The sequence below is a fragment of the Rhinopithecus roxellana genome, chromosome 4 (genome assembly GCF_007565055.1).
Source record: "Rhinopithecus roxellana isolate Shanxi Qingling chromosome 4, ASM756505v1, whole genome shotgun sequence".
NCBI classification, from domain to species: domain Eukaryota; kingdom Metazoa; phylum Chordata; class Mammalia; order Primates; family Cercopithecidae; genus Rhinopithecus; species Rhinopithecus roxellana.
In genome coordinates, this window is record NC_044552.1 from 127975728 (window position 1) to 127996911 (window position 21184).

The 21184-nt window shown below is 37.6% G+C and overlaps 1 protein-coding gene across 9 annotated transcripts in view; it reads left to right on the plus strand.

Annotated features, from left to right (window-relative positions):
* Positions 1 to 21184, plus strand: part of PTPRK (protein tyrosine phosphatase receptor type K) — a 571158-nt gene that overhangs the window by 15045 nt on the left and 534929 nt on the right. The window contains exon 1 of one of the 9 annotated variants that reach the window (XM_030929054.1): positions 14164 to 14288. The exons of the other annotated variants lie outside the window; for them this stretch is intronic. The gene's annotated coding sequence lies outside the window, so the exon portion shown is untranslated. Of the gene's footprint in view, positions 1 to 14163; positions 14289 to 21184 lie in introns of those variants that run through there. 9 annotated transcript variants of the gene reach the window in all.

The window sequence follows — 21184 nt, forward strand, 5'->3', positions numbered from 1 at the left end:
CTAGGTCTTCTTTGTGATTGTGGTGGCAGCAACTGTCTTCATAAACTCATCTTCAGTTATTTTTTATTTTGTGTATTTGTTTATCTTTTTTGAGACAAAGTTTCGCTGTTGTTGCCCTGGCTGGAGTGCAATGGCATGATCTCGGTTTACTGCAATCTCCGCCTCCCAGGTTCAAGTGATTCTCCTGCCTCAGCCTCCCGAGTAGCCTCCCAAAGTTCTGGGATTGCAGGTGTGTGCCACCACGCATGGCTAATTTTGTATTTTTAGTAGAGATGGGGTTTCTTCCTGTGGTCAGGCGGGTCTTGAGCTCCTGACCTTAAGTGATCGGCCCGCCTCGGCCTCCCAAAGTGTTGGGATTATAGGCATGAACCACCGCCCGGCTACTCATCTTCGTTTAAAAATTAAATTTCTTAGACTGGGAGTGGTGGCTCACGCCTGTAATCCCAGAACTTTGGGAGGCTGAGGTGGGTGAATCATGAGGCCAGGAAATCTAGATCATCCTGGCCAACATGTTGAAACCCCGTCTCTACTAAAAGTGCAAAATTTAGTTGGGCGTGGTAGTGCACACCTGTAGTCCCAGCTACTCAGGAGGCTGAGGCAGGAGAATCGCTTGAACCCAGGGGGCAGAAGTTGCAGTAAGCCGACATTGTGCCACTGCACTCCAGCCTGGTGACAGAGTGAGACTCCATCTCAAAAAAAATTAAAAAAAAGTAAATTTCTTAAGTTGTTATCATTTTGGTGTACTGTTTGACCAGATTCAGTCTTAATAAAAGGAGCATTAACAAAACTTCACAACTTCTATGGCACATCTAAATTTAAATATGAAACAGTTCTAAAAGTAGGGATGTGTACATGCTTGTCCTGGACCCCAGAATCATGGCTCACTTATTATTTGGAAAGCAGACTGCTACATATGTTCATCACAATAATACCTAAAGGATACTGAATCAGAAAATGAGTAACTGAGAATGGGAGATCTATATAATGAAAACACTAGATAGTAGTATGCTTAAATATGATAATGTACATGAGAAGCCATAAATTTTAACCAGTGTGATTCAGGCCCTGACTTTCAATCTATTTGCACTAGGGTATTGGACAAACCCACAGCCAGGAAAGGTGAGCGCCGAGATTGCCAGAAGAACCCAGGTGCCCTGATTGCTTACTCCTTAGGCAACATTTCAGATTTTGCAAAGTACATTGTGCCCTTTCCCAGCTAATTCTTATCAGGAATACAGATCCCAGGTGAAGCCTGCTAATTGCTTTGAGGGCTGTTATTTTTACCTTTAATTTAGGTTCAGGAGTCTGTAGGGGCAATCCTTTGAATTTCTCAGTTACTTACTGTTCACTGAAGTATCCACTTGAGATCTTTCCTGGACTCCACAGTTTGTTCACAATTTGGCACACCATTGGCTGAAAGTACTCTATCCTTGCTCTTTGCTCATTGACAGTTATACTACAGGCTGCTTCCAGTTGCCAACACATTTTAGAAAAGCATATAATTTTGTTAAGAGTTTTTCCTGTTGCTTTCAAATGTAGTCAAGTAAAGGGTAGGGGACAGAGAAGGGGCAGGATGTCACATCAGCATTTACCTTTCCAGAGGCTAATGCTTTGAAAGAATAAGAGGTGTCCTTTTCGGTCAAGACTCTTATTGTTCTTGTCACCTAATTTATTGGCATTACAGTTGCATCACATGTTGTCTTTTATGTGAGCAATGACAAACAGGATATATCTATTCTGTACACTTTTGCATTTATGACAGAATGTCAAATATAATATCCTTCAAAGCTTGTTAAAACAAGTGATATCAGTCTGAGTTGTTAATATGGTCTTGTTGGCAACACCTTATTGGGGCAGGAACCATTGATTTGTGCATTTATAGGATTGATTACTATCCCTAATAAAGTTAGTCTGGTAGGCAAAAATAGCAAGCCCTTGTCTCTACACACACACAAAAATAATAATAACCTGGCATAGTGGTGCATGCTTGTAGTCCCAGCTATTTTGGATGCTGAGGCTGGAGGATTGCTTGAGCTCAGTAGTTAAAGGCTGCAGTGAGTGATGATTGGGTACTGCACTCTAGCTTGTGCAACGGAGAAAGACCTTGTCTGTAAAAAAAAAATACATAAAGTTAGGCTGGTGAGCTAGTGGTCTCTTCATTCAGCAAAATATGTATGACAGTTTATCTGATGTCTTTCATGTTAGTTTGGTTAAGTTAATCAAATAGTAAATGCATGCTCATTGTACCAGGCAGTGTGTATAGCACAGAGGGCAAAATGATGTAGTTGACTAAGTCCCTGCACTTAATGACCTTACAGACTATTTAGAAGATCTAGAAATAAGTAAGATATAATTAAGAGTGGGAGGTACAAAAAGTACCATCAGGCCATCGATTGACAAAATCCTTATGAATGGGCACAAAATGTACTTGGAAAAATGAGGAAGTAATAGTCATGGTGGTAATGTTTAATAATCCGCTCTGAAGCCAAAAAGTTCCGTTTTTTGTTTGTTTGTTTTGAGATGGAGTCTCGCTCTGTCACCCAGGCTGGAGTGCAGTGGCGCGATCTCAGTTCGTCGCAAACTCTGCCTCCCGACTTCAAGTGATTCTCCTGCCTCAGCTCTGAGTAGTTGGGGTTATAGGCATGTGCCATTATGCCCAGCTAATTTTTGTATTTTTAGTAAAGATGGGGTTTCACCATGTTGGCCAGGCTAGTCTCGAACTCCTGACCTCATGATCTGCCTGCCTCAGCCTCCCAAAGTGCTGGGATTACAGGCGTGAACCACCATGCCTGGCCAAAGTTCAGGTTTTAGCACTTGTCAGTTTCCATGGTATAAATACTGCCACCATGGCTGAATTCAAAGCACCAATGTGACATCACTGAACACAAAATTAGGAAGAGATACATGGTAACACACTCTTATTTAGTATTTCCACCATACAGATACAAGAGAAGTAAATATCCTGCAAATATAATTAATAGTAATATAATTAGAAAGAGATAAGTTTTGATTTATTACCTCTGTTTTTAATATAATTCATTTAACTGTAAGTTTATATAATTTAATTTTAAATAACAGTTGTGACTAATAACTGGCCCACAAAATTCCTGAACATTTTAGCAACTGACTTTCAGGAGCTGGTATAGGCTGGTTTCAGCCCACTACTCCATGGCTTATAATTTGGGATATGGGTGTGAGGAATCCAGTGAGATAATCCTCTTTAATTATGGGATCTTTCTATAACACTTTCCTAATTGAACAGTTTAGTGTGAGAAAACATGGTCCGTTTTGAAATTCCTGGTGGGGGTTTGGTTATCAAGAAACTTTAGGTTCACTGATACAAAATGTTGATGTCAGAAGGCTTTGGTGCATCCACTGTGGAGCTTGATTTCAGGAATAAGTCCCCAAGAAGAAGACTGTTTTTCTGTTTAACTCAAATTTCCCCACTGTACAGGATTGACTCTCCTTGGTCTCAGGTATTGATATGACTATTCAAGCTCTCTTTAAGGCCTGTTAACTTAAGCACTGCTAGGACTATATAAAAGATAAACTTTTCAATGTCTTTGCATTATGGACATTTTTCATGCTAAACACCATATTTCCCAAATACTACACAGTAGGTAGTGCGTTTTCAGCAAATGTTGCTTGTAAGTTACTACATAATCTTTGTACTAACAAACCTCTTGTGGCTCACAAGAACACCCAATATTTAAGTTATTCAGAAATATTGGAAGAATCAACATGTCAGTAAAAGTAGGTAGATTTTCATCCAATTCTGATATACATTGCCACTTTGATGGAATTTTATTTTGGGTGTATGTATGTGAAATTCTTAACATCTACAAAATATACATTATTAAATATAAAGCATGTTTTTTCATCTTAATACTGCATTTGAGCTTTTGATTTAATCATCTTTTATCATTATTTTCTACTGAATTATCAGTTACTTGTAAGCAGTTATTACTATTTGTTTATTTTTTATTTTTTTTTTTGAGACGGAGTCTCGCTCTGTCGCCCAGGCTGGAGTGCAGTGGCCAGATCTCAGCTCCAGATGTCAGCTCACTGCAAGCTCCACCCCTCGGGTTTACGCCATTCTCCTGCCTCAGCCTCCCGAGTAGCTGGGACTACAGGCGCCCGCCACCTCGCCCGGCTAGTTTTTTGTATTTTTTAGTAGAGACGGGGTTTCACCGTATTAGCCAGGATGGTCTCGATCTCCTGACCTCGTGATCCGCCCGTCTCGGCCTCCCAAAGTGCTGGGATTACAGGCTTGAGCCACTGCGCCCGGCCAGTTATTACTACTTGTTAGCTAAAGTTACTTTTGATTATTTCACTTAAATTTTAAAATTCTTTCATTATTTAATCTCTAGTAGTGTTAGAAAAGTGGAATGTTGTTTTAACATATGTTCTTATAATATTTGTTTATGTAGGACAAAAATATTTCATGTTTCAAAAAATGTCATGTAAGATTAATGTAGTACTAATTGGAAATTCCTGTGCTCCACATGCTTTGTTAGGCTCTGCCCACAAAAAACCTAGTGTCTAAAACTAAGATATTCACATTTTAAGGTATATTGTAAGAAAGTTCTTGAAATTGGCAGGTTGTGAATATGTTGTATATGTATTTTTTTCACTTTTAATGGGAAGGGTGTGTGTGTGTGTGTGTGTGCGTGTGTGATTTGAGTTTAGTAATATATGACAAAGTGCTGACAGTCCCCAAGTGACCTATGACTTATTTTGGGAAAATGGATTTTCTCTGTATGATTTCTCTTTGTATATCTTATATAAAATCTTTTATCTTGTAGTTGGAAAAAAATTTACTTTCCCTTATATATGAACAATTTCAAGAATTTGGAAGCATGCCAAACTTTACAGTTTAAGCATAGATTTCAGACTGGGCCTGGTGGCTCACACCTGTAATCCCAGTACTTTGGAAGGCTGAGACAGGTGGATCATTTGAGGTCAGGAGTTTGAGACCAGCCTGGCCAATGTGGTGAAACCCTGTCTCTACGAAAAATAAAAAATTAGCTGGGTGTGGTGGCACGCACTTGTAGTCCCAGCCTACCTGGGAGGCTGAGGCAGGAGGATCGCTTGAGCCCAGGGGGCGGAGGTTGCAGTGAGTCAAGATTATGCCACTGCACTTATCCCAGGCAACAAGGTATAGATTTCATAACAAATATTTCCCAGACTGTGCAAAACAAAATGTAGATGATTAACTCTTCTCAGTTAGTATAGTCCTTCTCCTTGAGGAAACTGAGTGGGAGAAGACATAGAGAAAAATCATATTTAGAAATAATAAAGCTGTAGTACTAAGTTGATTGGAAGCTTTGTTTTCTGCACTTAAATGGTTATATAATAGGAAAAGACATATGTTCATATAAACTCTCAGGGACTTACTTTAAAAAATCAATCTCTACTGTGTGACCTGGGGTCAGTAGATGTTAAACTCAATCTCTTACCTTTATGCCTATAATACTTTAACAATTAATTGATATTCAAAGTGATGGCTGAATTAGCTAAGCATAATCAAAGATGTAATTATGCTAGGTAAATTGTAATTCATAAGGCTGGAAAGCTTACCAGTAGTGGCCACAGTGATTGAAATGAGACTCCCCCCTCAACATTCCCCCCAAATTTTCAGTTAATCACATGATTATATTAACGAGGATGACCCATTTTAGAGCATCTGTTTTTGACAGACAACTTCTAATTTGTATTACTCTGTATTTCAACATTCTGTTTATTCAGCAGGGCCTGATAAAGATTTTTAGTTTATTTGTCACTATATTTAGCTACTCCTTCACTGCAGCCTGATGACATAATGACAACAATACATGAGCATCAGGATTTTACCTGCCTCTGCATCAGACACTGAAGCCATTGGTATATGTTTCTCTAGGCTGTTTACATGTCTTGCCTGTGTATTTCAGAGGTAAACATTGTATCCCTTTTGAATGTTTTGAGTCCACCAACCTATAGGGATATAACTTTAAAAATTATTTTCAATAACTAACATTTTAGTGTTTACTGGTCCTAGCATTGAGCTAAGTATCAGCTCATTATTTTCAAATTGTATGTAACCACCCATTTGGTAAGTACTGAATTCAATTCAGTAGGTAGCAACCAGCTTAAGGAAAAAAACAGACCAACCATGAAATAGAATATAATATAACAAAAACAATAAAAAAGATAATCATACATTTCATAGAGGAAGAGAGAAGTATTGTTTCATGAAACTTTGGTTTTAATGGAATAGATTTATATATCTTTATGTGTCTGTGTACTGAGTCACAACACAAAGAGAATTTCTAATTGTGGGTCCGGCCAAAAATGTGGGAAAGCTACTATACTTCTTTCATACAGTGTTCACTATAAATCCTATTCACACAACTTTATAAGCTCCAAGTTTATTCTCTTAACTATTATGTCGTGGCATTTCCTGGTACAGTGCAAAGAGCACAGAGTTTGCGTAATTTGGTAAATGAGTAATTTAACTTGTATTGCCTGTTTCCTTATCCTCAATTCATGTATAATTTGTAGATGTTCACAGGGTTGTGAGAATCCAACTGGGTAATTTATGTTGGATATTCTTTTCCAAATTGAGCTACACATATGTAAGTTACTATGATTGTAATGCCTTGCTCTTTGGCTCTTCAAATACTAATTGAGTACCAGGTTTGACTTGAGAAGACTGGATTGTCTTTTAAAATATTTTTCAAAACTGAAGATTTACAATTCAATGTTTCACTTGTAGAGATCAGTCCTGTTGAATACTTTTTACATAGTCTTTTGTTTCTTCTTCATGACAGGATGTTGTGAATAAAGGTAAGGTTTTTTTATTTTTTATTTTTTATACTTACTTTTCCTATTTTGGTGTTACTCTTGACAAAAACAATGGAAGGCAAATGTACTTTGGACATACCTGTATGAACTCATTATTCACATTTGTCTTCAAATAAAGCTGCATATTGATTTTAAAACAAAATAATACTATGTAAATAAAACTTAATTTAAAATTTATGTTGAAATACCCATGGTGATACTTAATGGAACATCGAAATAATTTTGACGAATAAAAATATATCCAAGACTTAAAAACAACAACAACAAAGGAACAAAAAAGATACACAAAACCTCCAATCAACTGTAAAACTTGTGAGTAGAGCTGTTTCAGTAATTGAAAATAGCTAGCAGAGTAGCTGTCTGCTGCCTGTCTTCTCTCTCTCTGCCATTCATTCTATTTATCTATCTGTGTGTGGGCATCCAGCTGAGTTTTTTGTCAAGATAATATGTTTTTATTCCATATTTATTCTGTGGCCTAATTCCAGAATATAATTATAAAAATGTAATTTTGCATTTTATGTATCAGTGTGGCATAACCTTGTAATTCAGTATATATCCTGAAAACTTAGAGTTATGCACATTGTCATACTTAGATATATTTCTCAACCTTTAGGGGATCAGACAGTTATCTGGACAGAGGAGCATTGATGCCACTGTTCTCCAGCATTCCCTTAGCCTCATTTTGCTAAAAGCAGAGGAGGACATTGGGATGCAAATAAAGCAGAGGAAGGGCTCTTTGCCAAGTGCTGTTTATTGAACTGAGTAAATGTCTCCCCCATGGGTTGGAGGGAGCTGGTTCGTTTAAGTGGGCAAGAAAAGCCAGTATTCTTCCAAGTGATGAGGTTTCTTTTTTTTTTTTTTTTTTTTTTTGAGACGGAGTCTCGCTCTGTCGCCCGGGCTGGAGTGCAGTGGCCGGATCTCAGCTCACTGCAAGCTCCGCCTCCCGGGTTTACGCCATTCTCCTGCCTCAGCCTCCGAGTAGCTGGGACTACAGGCGCCCGCCACCTCGCCCGGCTAGTTTTTTGTATTTTTTAGTAGAGACGGGGTTTCACCGTGTTAGCCAGGATGGTCTCGATCTCCTGACCTCGTGATCCGCCCGTCTCGGCCTCCCAAAGTGCTGGGATTACAGGCCTTGAGCCACCGCGCCCGGCCGAGGTTTCTTAAATAAATATTTCAAATGTAGATTCTCTGGGCTGTATCAATGAGAGGCAGGCCTAAAAAGTCCCCTCAGTATCCAGGAGCCCAGGATGGGAAGGGCTCTGTTTTGAAAGTGCAAACTGTCCATAGTTTGGATGGGAGAGTGCTTGTAATGGAAGCTAGGCTATGATTTGTCTTTTTAACATTGTTGACAGAAAAAGAATGTTAAGGAAGCAGGATGACTACAGTTTCAGGGGATTTATTTACAGCTCCTAAGAAAATTAATTTTTTTTTCACAATTCAGACATAAACAGTATGCTAATAGCAAAGTATCTAAATCTACTCTTGAGAAAAATCCTTTAGGACGTATTTTAGTCAACATGTTGTTAAAACTACTTATTGTTAAAAATACTTCATAATATACACAACATATTATTTTAAAATGTTCTGCAATTCAGATTTTAAAGTGATTTTTAGTCCTCTCACTCCACCTCCAGTTACTGAGATTTTACTGTTTATTTGATAGCTACATCTAATAGAAAGGAAAAAAAAAAACCTTTTTGATAGGTGATAATTACTTAAAATTTGGATTCAAATTAAGAGAACAGAGCTCATCAAAATATGGATGTATTAATACTGGGATGTGTAATAATGGGAGAGAAGGTATAAGAATGATGGAGTAAGTAATTTTAAAAGAGGGGAAATAGGATGAATTCAATCAAAACAAGGCAGCCAAGGTGTTTAATGGGTGACCTTCTCATTTTAATGTTTATCTGATTGAAATTTGACATTTTCTATTTACTCATTTCAAACTAAGATAAAAATCTCAAGTATTTAGAGCAACCTATTTTCTGTCTAGTTTGTGTTCAAATTATTATTATTATCATTATCATTATTATTATTATTATTAAAGACGGAGTCTCCCTATGTTGCCCAGGCTGGTCTCAAACTCCTGAGCTCAAGGAATCGTCCTGACTCAGCCTCTAGAGTAGCTAGTATATTAAGTGTGAACCACTGAGCTCAGCATAAAATGGTTATTTTTAAAGTATATATAGCCTGGCATAATTAAATTAAAAATAGTTTAAAAGTGAGCTTAATGTTACTTATTTCCTCCTCTTCCTGGGATCATAAAATTATTAATGTTAAAATTAGTGTTCTGTTACTGACTGGATCATACATGTTTATTTTTTCCCTCTAATGTGAATACTTGCTGGTAGTATATCATATAGCCATCTTCAATTCTAACAGTTGACATAAGGCAATTTTATAAGTGATTAATCACATACTATTGTGCATGTGGGAGGGTTTTGGCTTAGAGTTATTTTGTTTACTTTTTGGATGTTATTTATTTTATAAGTAACTTTATGTTTGTTACCTGTAATGTTTTACTGATTCCAGAACCACTTGGCCTTCTTTGGTTTATGTAATGCCAAGCACAATTATATTTTGAGTAAGATTTTGTGAGAAAAATTATATTTTTCTTGGTTTATAAATAATTGTATTATAAGACTAATTCTAAAAGCCACACCTGAAAATGTCACATTACAACATCATTAGTTTATTATAGCTTTGTAACACTTTTGCTTTTCGTAAACCAAGAAGCAGTTAGAGTTGGCTTATACAATATTTGTTTAGAAGATAATAAATCTTACAGGATGCTAATAATTTTAAAAGCTGCATATGTTGTTACTAATGATCAAGCTGAAAGAAATTATATGATTTCAAACATGACTGTCTTTCTGATCGTTCAGTTCAGGACCATGTAAGGATAACATCTGGACCTGATCTCACATCTCAAGGTCTTAAAGTTGTCACTTCACTTTGGTTTAATATTTTATCTTAAAAATGGTTATTCATCAAATATTCATTAAATGCTAGCCATATTTACAACATTCTGTGAGGAATCATAGGGTTACAAAGTGTATGACAAAGTCCTTAGATATAGTATATAATAATCAGAGGAGGAATTTTATAATTAATATTCTCTATTCTCTACTTTAGTACTGGACTGGGTTTTAGGACTAGCCCCCATCCCGCTCTACTTTTCTACCTTAAGATTTAGGAAAATGTTTTTTCTGATAATCACGTTGCTGAAATCTAAGATGGACTTCCTCATCAAGTTTACTTTTTTTCCTCGAGATTTTGAAGGACACTGTCAATCTTCACCTGGATATTGAGCAACTTCACTGTGGCATACTTTAGGGATTGAGGTCATAGTCCTTTTCATTGAGGACTTTTCTTCCTGGACTTTTACAGTCTAGGGTAGATGGATGTGAAACATATACTTGTCAATATGTAATCCTAAGTTTGGAAAGTCCAGAAAAAAAAATATAGGGGGTTTAGAAGAGTGTGTCTTACCCAAGGAGTGCATAGGAATTTTGACATTAGGAAAGCTTGGCAGGAGATAGAAGCAAAGAATCCCACCTGTGTGGAGACTGGAGAGAATGCAGTGCATTGCAGCAACTGAGAGAAGCCCACCCACCATGGCTGGGGAAGAGGCTGTGAAGGAGAGTCTGGTGAGAGTGACCAAGGCTTCAGGTAAAAGCCAGAACATGCAGGACCTTATAAATAATGGTGACGACTTTAAGGAAAAGACATGATCAGATTTTCATTTTGTAAGTATTGCCCTTAGCATAGTGTGATATAAAGGGTTTGGAGGGGTCACGTGGATTTTGGTGAAACCAGTTAGGAGGACATTGTTGCAGTCTAAGTGATTGTAGGGTGAGAGAAGTGTCCAGGTAAAGGTATTTTGAAGATGGGAGTGATGGAGCTTGCTGGTAGATTTGTGGGGACTTAGTGAGAGGGAAGGATGAGAGATGCTGCCTGAGTATTTTGTTTGAAATGTAACATTTAAGGAACATTTTATTTTAGGCCCTTGCCTCCACGAGGATTTAAAAACAAATTTGTGTATTACCTTTTCCTTACAGTTTACATAATTCCTTTTTTAGGCAACATGGCTATACATTCTTTTATCTTTTCCCCAAAATTACTTCTCTTTATATTATGATTTACAGTATGTGTCTATGTACATATGCATTTGTTGAAAATGTAGTCATTTAAAATTCAGTTCTAAACAACTGGGTCCTTACCCTAGGCACCTTTCTATATTGATTCTCCTTTAACTTCCTTGAGTGATAAGCTTTGCTGTTTTTGTAGTTCTCTGCCTATTCACTTTCTCTTCTTTAGACTGTGTATGAATGGATAGATACACAAACTCACCCACACAGATAGTTTGTTTTGAATTGCACAGAGTTGATGTATAAGGAAGAAATATTTTAAAAATTGTTATATTTTCTTTAATGGTTTGTCTTAGAAAATGAACACATACCTGAGAGTTGAGAACTGAGATTTTTTTTTTTTTTTTTTTTTTTTTTTTTTTTTTGAGAATCCAAAGGCTTTACAGTGTGACTGCTTACCAATGTCAGAAAAATAGCAATTCAGCTCTCACTTTCTCCCCTATACTTTCAGGGCATTATGACAGTTTTAATGTGAGTTGTAAAATGTAGGGAGGTATACTCTAATTCTCTTTCACGCACATAAATCAAGTTTCAGTCTCTTTTGGAAATGTTTACTAGAAAAAACATCATGGGCAGGTTTTAAAATGCTTTTGGATTGCATGACGGCGTGGTGCCACTTCCATTGAAGTCTTGTAATATTTTATTTTCCTTCCCAAAGAGTCAAGATAAATCCTGTAAACACTTTTTCTCCTTTTGTTGTTTTGGTTGTACTATTGTGTTTGGCTCTAGCCTTTTGCCCCTGGGGAAATAGAAGTGTTTTTTCTCTTCAGTGCTCCTGCTGAGTTCTCCAGCTGTTGGGCAGCAGTTTCAAAGTTGTTCCCTATGTACACACTGCAGGTCTGGCCAATCACAAAGCTTCCTACATCTTATCTGAAGTACAGTATACTAATTTCAGGGATATATTTTGTAGGAAAATTGTTATCAAAATTTACTAGAATGTAGCTTCTTTTATCTTTTAAATTTAAAATCTAATTTAGCTAAAACATTATATCCTTTAAAAATGGTTATGGTGAACGTCAGCATAACATGTAATCTTATAGAAACTAAAGCAAATTTATCAATTAGCAGGTTCAAGTAACTACACTTTTTTTTTTAAAGATAAATGGTCTTGCTACATTGCCCAGGCTGGAGTGCAGTGGCTATTCACAGTTGAGGTCATGGCTCATTGCAGCCTCAAACTCCTGGGCTTAAATGATCCTCCTGCCTCAGACTTCCACAGACACCTGTTCTAGTAACTACTCTTTATCTATTTAACATTAACCAATGTGGTAAACCACTAGTGTGTACCAGGCACTATGTTACACTTAGCTTAGGTTTTGCCCTCTAGGAGCTTCAGTCTGTTTGGAGAAATGGACATGTTGATAAATGTTATAACTCACATAGGAATGAAGTGCTTAGAGAACACAGATGACAGAGTTACTGACTGTATCTGGAGAAGTTGGATAAAGCATCATAGATGAGGGGACAGTTACCTTTGGAGTTTCCAGATGAAGAGATGGAGGAAAAGTATCTTGATGACACCAAGTCACCCATTGTGCTTGGTTACCACGTGGTTAAAATAAATCATTTGCATTTGGTGATTTCTAAACTCTCTTGCTGGTAGATTTTTTTTTGACATCTATGAATTGACCAGTGTTCAATGAATTGACCACAGTGTAAGTATAGTTGTTTCTCTGTGTGTGTGTATATGTGTATGTGTGTGTGTATGTGTATGTGTATGAGTGTGTGTGTATGTGTATGTGTGTGTGTGCATATGTGTGTAGGGGGCGGGGGGTACTTCTAACTGAGCTTGAGACATTCGTATGTGATAAATTTTTAAAATTTGCGGTTTTAATTTCCAGTTTTCAGTGAATTTTGGTCAACAGAATTTGCTCTTGGGAAAAAGTAAAGGAGGTGAACGCTGACTTTCTTTTGTAATAGAAACAGCCAACTCATTCATTCATTTAACATATATTGTTGAGTGCCTACCATGTGCTAGATACTGTTAGAGAGCAATAAAAATACATATTCCAGCTTCTAAAATACTTACATTTGGGTGGCATATGGGACACTACACTCTGGATTGGAAGAAAATATGGGGTATGGGTTGCCACAAAAATTAGCAAACATCAGTCTCTCCTGCCCTCTCCAAAAAGTATGAGGGGGCTGTCCAAGAGAAGGGAGAAAGCAGGTCTAGGCTTGGAAAGGCTAGGTGGAAAGTGTGACACTAGCAGGGGTTTTTTTGGAAGGCAAGGGTTTCCATATGCAAAGATTGGGAGATGGGGCACTTCAGCTGAAGAGAAAACTTAAGACTATTTTTAGGCCAAACAGTCCAACTTGAAGAGTGGGTTATATTCAATAGAGTAGTAGGAGATGAATTAGATACTGAGTATGAAAATAACCACTATGAACTTGTCCTCATGCCAACTGCTGTGGCAAGTGTATTTACTTATTAAATCCTTCAAAAATCCCGTAAAATAAATATTATTGTCTCCATGTTCCAGCTTCTTTAGGGCTCAGGTGAGTTCAAACTCAGGTCTGTCTGATATAGAAATACTTGATCGCAACCACCATAATATATTGGAATTTTCATTTTTGGATGGTTAGGCTACAAGGTTCTGTTGAAAATTTTGAGTAGGCAATCGCTTAAATATGTACAGTGTAACAGTATGATAAATCCCATAATAGTGTTAGATTTGGGGTATTCTGGGAACATGCTGAAGAGGCAAACTACTCAGTTGGGGGTGGATGGATGGGATTTGCCTAGGAAGGTATATCAGCATTGAGACCAAAGACATACAGCAGTTACCAGAGCCAATGAAGAGCGTTTTCTTGGTAGAGAGGGCAGCATGTGAAGGGCCCAGAAGTAAAGCACTAGGAACTGCTACTGGTGTCTTTGAAGATTCTGTAATGGAGATGAATGTGGCAATTTGTTGGGGCTAGATCACGAAACCCTTGGGTGTGATGCAAGGGAATGATGACTTTATCATGGAGGCAACCTGATGATGGGAAGGGTTTTAAGCAGATAGGCAGGGGAGTGATAGGATCAGACTTCCACAATTAGAAGATTATGTTAAATTCATTTAAGCAAATGTGAACAGTAGTGAATCAGTTCCCAGGGGAACTTTCATTGCCAAGTATTCTTCCTGCCTTGAAGATTAGCCTGTTAGTTACCAAGCAGCTTTCATTTTTAGTGTCTGTGCTTGTGGTCGGTAACTTTTGCTGCTGTTGTTCTGCTGCCATCCGCCATTCCATTCTCCATCTATCACGCACACAGAACCCTGACCAGGATCATGAAGGGCGATTGAAAAGGTAACAGGAGAAAAAAATGATAGATTAATGTAAGCCTGATGTTTGTTTTAGTGGCAGATTTTGGTGTTCACATGAGTACCTGAGCCTGTCTAAATTAATCTTATGTTCTCATCACAGTCTTCTGGCTCAAGAATTGGCCGCAGGTAAAAATAATTGGAAATTATTGGTGTAGCCGAAACTGCATTACAGCTGCCAAGTGTGGATACGCGGGAACCAGGCTGCTTTTGTCTGCTTCCTCATAAACATTCTTTCCGCATTCTTTATCAGCACATAATCCTGAGACACAAAAAGCCTTTGTGTCCCACTGGGAATGTGAGAAAATCAAAGCTATCTATTGGTTTTGCTCCTGGTTAGGAACCACTAACACTTCTATATTAACCACCCAGGTTTTGAATCGAGATAGATATTATCAGCAAGATGTGTCCTTCATTTTCCCTAAAGATATCACTGTCGCAATACAAGAAATCTTAAAGACAGACTGCAAATGTCTGTTTTCATCCACCTGATGCTGTGATTTGTGGATACTTGTTAGATATGTAAATTTAATGGAGCATAGCCTAATAGTAAGCATTTATATAGAGCTTCCCATGTGCCAGGCACTTGATGTATGTTAATACATCCAATCATCACCACAGTCATATGACGTAGCTATTATTGTTTTATACTGTTTGTTATACATTGGATTGTATTCCCCAAAATTCATATGTTGAAGCCCTAACCCCCAGTGTGATTGTATTTGGAGAGAGGGCCTTTAAAGAGGTCATTAAGGTTGGTCTTTAAGGTTAAATGATGTCATAAAAGTGGGCCCTAATCTACTATGACTGATGTCCTTATAAAAAGAGGAAGAGACTCCAAGAATGTGTGTTCACAGAAATAAAGACAGAAGAGCAGAAGGTGGCTATCCAGAAATCAAGGAGAGTCCTCAGGAGAAACCAGCCTTGTTGGTATCTTGGTCTTGGACTTCCAGCCTCTGGAACTATGGGAAAATTAATTAATTATTTAAGCCTTCAAGTCTGTGATATTTTGCTATGTTGGTCCTAGTATACTAATACATACACATTTTACTATGTGGGAAAATGAAGGCACGGAGAGGTTGAGTGACTGGCCCAAGGTCACACAGCTAGAAAATGACAGAATTAGGATTCACACGTGGGGAGTGTGATTATGGAATCAATGCTGTTAATCACCATGCTGTGCTGCTTCTCATGAAGATAGAACTTCCCAGTATTGGGGCCTGGGTGGTATGACCATATACTGCCTCTGGCATTTTTCCTCCCCTTATTTTCTGAACCCAGCTCTCTGCGTTCTAGTATATAATACTCATGAACTGTTCACCTTGGGCTATACTGTGTAGGAATGATGCATCTGCAGAATCCTTTACTCTTGTCATGGTTGGCAGTTTGCTCTGGCTTGAGCAATTTCATGGCCCAGAATGAGTAGGGTCAGCAAACACTGTTAACATTTTTCTTGTCATGAATTAACTTTTCAAATAACAGCAAAACTCAGCTTCATTTTTTTCCCCAGCTTTAGTCTCATCGATTCAGTTGAAGAATGCTTTTGTGGTCTATTTTTGACTGTCATCTTTTGGAAAAGAATTTTGTGTGTGTGTGTATGTGTGTGTGTGTGTGTGAAAGGACAGGGAGAAAGAAAGAGGAGAGAAGAGCAGTTGTTTGTGTTAAAGTGACCATGTTAATACCTATGATTGGTCTGATGAATTGAGCACTTTTTAATTACTTAAATATGTTTAATATGTTACATTTTAAAAATAGTCTTTAAAATGTAGTAGTGTTTTTTGGTAGACACTTAAGCTTCAGCATACCTGAGGAAATGATACAGATGTAAAAATGCAATACAATGACCATTGAGGGTGAGTAAGTGTGGGAAGCCTTCCTGAAAATGCAGATGCAGAATGGATTATACTGTATACATATCTACATTGGGGTTGACCTGGGAAATTATAAAAAGTTTATTTCTGAGCTCATGAAACATTTCCTACAAATTTAAATTTGTGTCAGTTGTATAGGAAAACAAAACTTATAATGAATACATAGACTCTTTTCCTGATCCTCCTTTTAATGAGGTAATTAAATGAAGAACAGACAATGTATATGTGGCCATGTGCCTTTCATATAGTGTAATTTAATGCAGATACATGGGTACATATGAAAAGAATAAAATTAGATTCTATTGATTTTATATTTTCCTTAATTTTATATGACTGAGAGAGTTATATGACAAGTATTGTTTAATTTCTGAAACCACGTTACCATCACTTTAGTTATTATGATTCAGGCCTGAGCATATGCATCATTTCCAAGTTAAGTTTGTTCCAGCTCATGGATCAACCCATTATCTGCTCTGCTTGCAGGACTCTTACCAGGATAAGAAGAAACAGGAGAATGCATTCAGCTTTACTCTTAACTGTGAAAATAAACATAAACTGCCTTTGGAACAATTTATGCAGTTTTTCTCCATCATGAAACCAATTTGTTATCTATTTCTGCATATCAGTAAAAATGTGTTCCATATTCAAAATAAAATATTTCTCTTTATATATTACTTTATTCAATACCTGAAGGTGCACTCCTCAACTTATGGCACTAATATTGGTTGCTGTGGAAATGTTTTCAGAAGTTTATGATTTGTGGAAAGGGTACTAGAGAATCACATGAATTATTAATTATTTTTTAAGTATGCTTTTTTCTCCTATTAATGGTAAAAATAAAGAAATGTAAATTATGAGGAAAAGAGATTATTTTAATATACAGTAGAGATTTTTTCTTTCCCATTAGAGATCAGTGGCTTTGGAGTTTTTTTTTTTTTTTTTTTTTTTGAGTAAACTTATCCTACTTTTAAAAGACTCTATTGGTTGGTACAAGCTGAAAAAATATTTATTGCATTTTCTTCATAGTTGAAATTTACTTTTAAGAATTCCCTTTAGGTTTCAAAGAATTGAATGATATTTAAATTTATTTATAAATTGCAAAACTTCAGTACCATTATGCCAACTTATGTATGACGCTTTTCTTCTTGAACCATACGCCTTTACTACCTACTGCCAGAAATGCTAAATACAGGCTTATTGGCAAAACTAACCATAAATATGGAGGTTTTGCTGTGAGCGCTCCAGTAAGCAATTTTAGTATGTCATTATCCAGTATATTCAACAAGAAAGGTGAGGTGGAACCCTTATTTCAAAGAAAATTATCTGCTGTTGTTTATGTTAGAAACAGCATATTCTATTGGCTCCTAGGAAGTAGGCATCTGGCTTGTGAATGCCCCGTATCTATTCTCCATTCTGATAACAGCATCCAGATTTTGCTTTGGGAATTGTGATGGTTAATATCCAGTGGCAACTTGATTAGATTGAAGGATACAAAGTATCCTTCAATATGTGTCTTTGAGGGTGTTGCCAAAGTATATTAACATTTGAGTCAGTGGATTGGGAGAAGCAGACCCTATATCTGGGTGGACACCATCTAACCAGCTGCCAGCGCAGCTAGAATGGAATTAGCAGACTTGCTGAATATTCTGGCCTTCATCTTTCTCCGGTGCTGGATGCTTCCTGCCCTTGAACATCAGACTCCAAGTTCTTCAGCTTTTGGACTCGTGGACCTACAGCAGTGATTTGCCAGGGCCTCTCAGACCTGTGGCCACAGACTGCAGGCTGCACTCTCAGCTTCCTTACTCTTGAGGTTTTGGGACTTGGACTAGCTTCCTTGCTTCTCAGCTTGTAGGTGGCCTATTGTGGAACTTCATCTTGTGACTGTGTGAGTCAATACTCCTTAGTAAACTCCCCTTCAAGTATACAACTATCCTATTAGTTCTGTCCCTCTAGAGAACCCTGAGTAATACAGGAATCTACACCTCATTGAATGCAGTTTTGGGGGCAGAAAGGTTTGATACCTTTTCTTACTGGTGATAAGGGTCTCATCCGACCGCTCCTGTTAAAAAAGGCAGGTTAACAAGAGAAAAGCATAACAAATTTATTTAATCAAGTTTTATGTGACCTGGGAGTCTTATGAAATGAAGACCCAAAGACCCAGGGAAAACTCTATTTTTATGCTTAGGATTGATGAAGAATGGACACTCCCCCATCACTGTGTTACTATTAGATCATTCCTTTTGTGAACACCTGTCTGTTCATTCTTCTTGGCCTTTCTGTAGTATTGCTTCCTCTTGGGTATGCTGCAGGACTCCCCCCTGGAATGAGGCTCTTTAGGGAAGGATGGAGAAGGGAGAGGGTGACCTTTCTGGGTTTTATGGCCTGTTTTGGAGGAAAGGAGTTGCCTTGGGGAAAACAAATTTTGTTTTCTATGACTTGCTTCAGGGGAGATAGAGGGATAAGAGACAGAAGGGTGGCAGAAAGTCAGAACAAGGCTTTGTTTCTGAGGCTGTTTTTGAGGCCTTCCCAGTTTCCCAGTGTGCTAGAGTGCCATACTTCTGTGTCATTTTCTGAAGCCCAACACTGTCTTGGAGGGACTTTCAGTCAAGGTGTCCTGCCTTCCTTTATCCAGGAGGTGGGTTCCTGAGCTACATCAGGAAAATATGAGTCCTACTTCAGAAAGCCATCCTCTCACAGGTAGTGAACATTGTAAAATTTAAAATGTGAGTGCTCACGGCATGCACCTTTCCTGCCATGTGAAGCAAGCAGTATAAGCGAATTAAAGAGAGGAACTGGAGGTGCTCTGCCATGTTAAAATTCTCTGGTTCAGTTGTTGTTGAGAGCTAGCTTCTTTCTTGTTTATCCTGCAGTTTAATTATTCAACATATCCTTTGATTCCACAAAATACATTTTTTCTTTTTTCTGAGCTAGTTTGAGTTGAATTTCTGTCACAACCAAAGTGATCTCTATGTCAATTAAAGATTTTTTCTGTGTTCACATTCATAAATCCCTCCCTCCCTCCCTCCCTCCTTCCTTCCTTTTTCTTTTTCCCTTCCCTTCCCTTCCCTTCCCTTCCCTTCCCTTCCCTTCCCTTCCCTTCCCTTCCCTTCCCTTCCCTCCCCTCCTCTCCCCTCCCCTCCCCTCCCCTCCCCTCCCCTTCCCCTCCCCTTCCCCTCCCCTTCCCCTCCCCTTCCCCTTCCCCTTCCCCTTCCCCTTCCCCTTCCCATTCCCCTTCCCCTTCCTTCCTTCTCTCTCTGTCTTTCTTTCTTTCTTTTTTCTTTTTTTTTTTTTTTTTTTTTTTTGGAGACGGAGTCTCGATCTGTGGCCCTTTCTTTTTTTCTTTCTTTCTTTTTCTTTCTTTCTTTCGACAGGATCTGGCTCTGTCACCCAGGCTGGAGTGCAGTGGCACGATCTCAGTTCACTGCCACCTCCACCTCAGCCTCCCCAGTAGCTGGATGCTACAGGCACATGCCTCCACACCTGCTTAATTTTTGTATTTTTTTGTAGACAGAGTTTCACCATGTTGCCCAGGCTGGTCTTGAACTCCTGAGCTCAAGCAATCCTTCAGTCTTGGCCTTTCAAAGTGCTGGGATTACAGGCATGAATCACCTTGCCTGGCCATATTAATAAATTATTTCAATAATTATAAACAGAGTATAGATATTTTGTTTTCTGCCTTTTTGAAGTAACGTGATTTTTTCCCCTAAACTTTTTCTTTATGTTTGTCATAAAAAGTCTGTATAATATATTAATTGGTGTCATAGTTTCCCACTGTACCCATGTTACTAATAAATACTTGGGATTTCCAAGCAGAAGAGGGATGTTGACAAGGTCCAAGAATAAACAGAATGGTGCTTCTGCTGGAACTATGTTATTAGGTAATAAATTAACAATAATCAGACAAGCACCCCCTTTTTATTAGTTTTTTAAACTAATTTAACTAAAAAACTGTCCACCTCTCTTTATTATTATTTTTTTAAACAATTAAAAATAACAGAATTTTGTGCATTTTTAGTAGTATTCTGTGGGTTAATTTGTAACAGCTGGATTATTGAGAAAAGATGAAACTATTTAATGAACATACATTTTAGAATTCAAATAAAATTGAACACAAATGTAAACTCTGCCAGTCACTACTTAAGTGGTATTAATTAAACAATTGTTTGCTTCTTGGTCAAAATAAGGATAGCTTGTCTTCAGACTTTGTTACAGAAATGAAAAGATGGTATGTAGGTTTTAAAAAGTGTATTTATCTAGAAAGACTGCTGATTATTCTTTGTTTCTACGAGTATTTTTCATAGAATCAGACATTGCTTGTCTGATTATTATTAATTTATTACTTAATAACATATTTCCAGCAGAAGCACCATTCTGTTTATTCTTGGACCTTGTCAGCATCCCTCTTCTGCTTTGAAATCCTTTCTTTGGTGGTGATTACCTTCAATCTTGGTCTCCTTAGAAGAGCTACTCCATCGCTCTTCCACGGGCTCTTCCTTCATTCACTGGCATTCCTCATGGGGACAGCAACTTATCTCTGTGTCTCTTCATGACTGGGAACTTGCCTTTGTAATAACAGTGATTGTTATGTATTAGGCATTACCTCTCTCTCTCTGTGTGTGTGTGTGTGCATGCATTTTCAATGAATGATTTACTAGGTAAAACATTTTAATGATACAGATCTATATAAGGTTACATTGGTATGGGATGCCAGGAAATTTTTCCATTCACTCTGTTTTCTTCCCAGTGAAAGAAATGGTTGAAAATCTGATGGCAGCAGAACTACATGAAGACTAAATAGCACAATAGCTGGTTACTTGCTTAGAATCTGATGATAAATTTGTGATGTGTACTAATATAACCAATTGTTCTACATTTAGAATGTCATTACTTAAGTGATTTTAAAAGTGATTATGGGTTGATTGCCACAAAGTCATAGGTTAACATTTTTATAGACAACTAGGTATTTCTGATAATTTTCCTAATCATACAGTTGAATTCTAATTATATAGCT